We start from the raw sequence: 3,773 nt of genomic DNA on the forward strand, positions 1-3,773 counted from the left end.
GTTCTAAAGTACTTGGTACTAGATATTAAATTCTGAATTGGAAAATCTGGGTAGTTCTTTAAATCTTTTATTTGTAGGCTAAATGTGATTATTGCTCTACAAGTGAATAAATTTTGTACATACCAAGTTTTGTTTCATCAGAGATAACAGTGCTAAGTGAAAAGTAAAACATTTTCTTTTCCTTATAAACAGTATACAAAAAACGGTTCTTTGATGATGATAATAATAATAAGAGTAAGTACTGAAAGGATATAGTTATAAAGGGAAATAAAATGCACTTTTAGATTTAATTGAAAAGTTGTAGAAATCTGGAATTGATGAACTTCACAGTGTTATAACGAAAACCTAAAGTTCTTAATCATCGAATATCTTGAAACGATCCAATTGCTATTTTATATTGGCATTTTGGGAATGGACGTAAACATTTTTGTATCCCGTGAAAAGGAAATAATGCGGTCGGTAACCAGAAAGATCAGTTTTATTGTTAACAGACGTGGCCACAGGCGAGGCACTTGGCACCCCACGACGTCTTGAAAGCTAGTTTGAGAATGGTCAAAAGCAGTGGGAACCTGAGGCCTTTCATCCAAGTTCGGTGTAAAACTTTGAATCCTCGAGAATGAGTCATAGTCACAGGGTAAAAATTTTAAGGAAATCAAAAACATTTGCTCATAGACTTCTGCAAAAAAACTTTTGGAAGTAAAGTAAAATATTATTTTCCATGTTTACCGAATGTGCATAAGCTTTGCACGCACGATTGTTCAAGAAGTTAAGCGTTGTCAAGAATACTTTGTTTACATGTTATTGTCAATAGATGAGCAATGCAAATAAAATTTGCTTTTCATTAAAACAACGAATATTTTGCTAAATATCAGAAATAATATGTAAATAGCTTCTAGTTAATTGGACGACATGATTTTCATACAGGAAATCAAATTCTGAGTTAAAAGTTGATATGAATAAAGGACAAATTTATATAAAAGGAACTATATAAATTCATTTGAAAATCTACAGCTTAATAATATTCGTAACAGTTTCGATGCAGATATACATAAATTTCTCGCATGTAATTAAAAATCATTGATAAATTTCAGCTTCATATGTGTGATCTTCCGAATAATGATTAAATTATTTAAATTTGCGAAAAATAACAGGATTAAATTTTCCTAATTCGCAGAGTTTTTAAACAGGGAAAAAATTAAAGCAACAAATATATAGAGTATGAAATTAAAATGCTGTTGAAAAAAACTATTTTTTTCATACTCTTCTTTTTTCATGTCTATGAAAATGGATAACAAGTGTAAAATATCAAGATATTTTGAATTCATAAATTTCTTATGCTGCCTAATTTTCAATTTTTTTATTTTTCTGTAAAAACGTAATAGTGGGCAAATGACTCATTTGGTGATCACCCAGAAGGGATTCCATTTGTGGCGTATTTAGGTATACGAATCTTGCAATAATCCCAAGGCCTTTTCATTTTTTCCAAAGAAAAGCACTTAAGTAACGTATTACTAGATAAGATTATTGGCATTTACTAATGCTTGTTATCTAGTGGTCTTGTACTGATGTCATGCACTTTTCAGTTCTCACTATAACTGATATTCGGTAACGCGCATATCAATTACTTAATGCCCTCGAGGCCCCTTAAGTAATTAATTAAAGAGTTCGGGTCCATGTGTTGTTAATTATTTTACATGCGCTCGAAAATAAGTTTGATTTTCCATTGACTCATTTTTATCCTAAATTTTCTATAGTATCACTCTGCTTTATTGTAAATCTTGTACAATATCATAGATTGTTGCAATATGTGAAGGTGGGGGTTCGCGAGAGATTTTGGTCTGTGTGCCTGACAAATATCCTCTTTATGACGCCTGTTTTAGGCGGTGAGAAACATGGAAAATGTTCAAGCAAAAAAGCGGATTATGTCGCCCCAAATTTGTATCCTTTATTATTATTATTATTATTGTATCCGTGTTTACATGTTTGTAAAATTAATAAAATTTATAAAACAATTTTCTTAAATAAAAATCATTAAGTGACTTTTCTCTTCTTTCACTTGAAAGAAACTGTTCATCACCAACGACATTTAACACCTACAATACGAATAATTCGTGCATTTTAGGGAAAAAAATTAGCACGCTCGCAAACGTGTCCTAACATCATCATAATTCTGTTGCTATTCTAAATATGTACAATCGCATTTGTAACGCAAATAACATGTAGTTTTTTTACCCCATGTCCAAATGTTATGGAAGATACCAATATTGCACATAGAAAGCTACATACTATTCACATGGTTGTTCTAGTAGAAAGTTAAGACACATTTCATGAATGTACTGCAAACACAAATGATTAATGCGAAATGGGGAAAAAAAAAAAAATCGACATAATTTCATCTGAAAAAATATGTAGGAACTTTTAAATATTTTTTTGAAATTCTAAATAACTTACATTTAATAAGCAGAATACAGTTTTTAAGTAACATTATTTTATCTATTTTTTAAAAAAAAAGCCTTATGAACTGTCTTTACAGTACATATTTAATGAAAATGTTTTCTATAACTAATACTGCGGCAAAATAAAAGATATTGAAGTATTTATGGAAAATGAATAATTTGACGGTTGCCTGAAACCTAGGTAATTATTATAATTGTAATGTGAGTAGCATGTACTTTATAGCACACGCTCCAAATGTTTTAACGAAGAACATGGTACAACACGGCAGTTTTACATATTAAAATGTACAGAAAAATACAGGTGTAACAAGCACGTCATGTAGAATGCGCTTGATAGCATGCAGTAAGCCATCCGAAAATTACCAATGGATGCTCTGAAAAGAAAATCTTAACAAACACGGTGTAATTAGCTTTAGCGTGTCATGTATAAAGTAATTTATACCACATTTTTTTTTATTAACGTGCTTCGCTCTTAGGCACTACATGGAAGGGAGATGCCTTCCTGGAGGGCTTCCTAACGGAAATTGGCTCGTATACACGTTAGACATGGGGAAAGCCACGAAAGCGCCCATGCAGCCAGCCCGTTCGCAGGAATTGAACCTCGGACCGAACTACCAGTATCCAGCGAGTTTACTGCTCGCTTATCCTATAGCACATGCTGAGAACGTTTTGAAAAATACCAGTATTGTATTTCTAAATGTACGTTATAAGAATATAGTTGTAACACACACTTCTTCAGCACATCATGCAGAACGTACTTTATAGTATGTCTGGGAACGTTTCGAAAAAACCAGTGTTGTACTTTAAAATGCATGTCCGAAGAACACGGTTATAATACGCACAGCTTTACCACGTCCTGTAGAACGTACTTTAGCACATGATCAGAACGTTCTAAAAAGTACAAGTGCTGTACGTTGAAATATGTGTTCTGAGAACACTGTTATAATACGCACCTCTTTAGCACGTCATTTAGAACGTTTTTCATAGCACATGTTGAGAACGTTTCGAAAAGTACGAGAATGTACGTTGAAATATACGTCCTAAAAACACAGTTATAATACGCACCATTTTAGCACGTAATTTAGAACGTTTTTCCCAGTACATGTTGAGAACGTTTCGAAATGTACCAGGATTGTACGTTGAAATGTGCATTTTAAGAACATGGTTATAATACGCACCGCTTTAGCACGTTTCGAAAAGTACTAGTGTTGTACGTTGAAATATATGTCCTAAGAACACGGTTATAATACGCACCGCTTTAGCACGTCGTTTAGAACGTATTTTCTAGTACATGTTGAGAACGTTTCGGAAAGTACC

The sequence above is a fragment of the Stegodyphus dumicola genome, chromosome 7 (assembly GCF_044657685.1).
Source record: "Stegodyphus dumicola isolate Sdum_Otavi_A_Nest chromosome 7, ASM4465768v1".
Lineage (NCBI taxonomy): Eukaryota > Metazoa > Arthropoda > Arachnida > Araneae > Eresidae > Stegodyphus > Stegodyphus dumicola.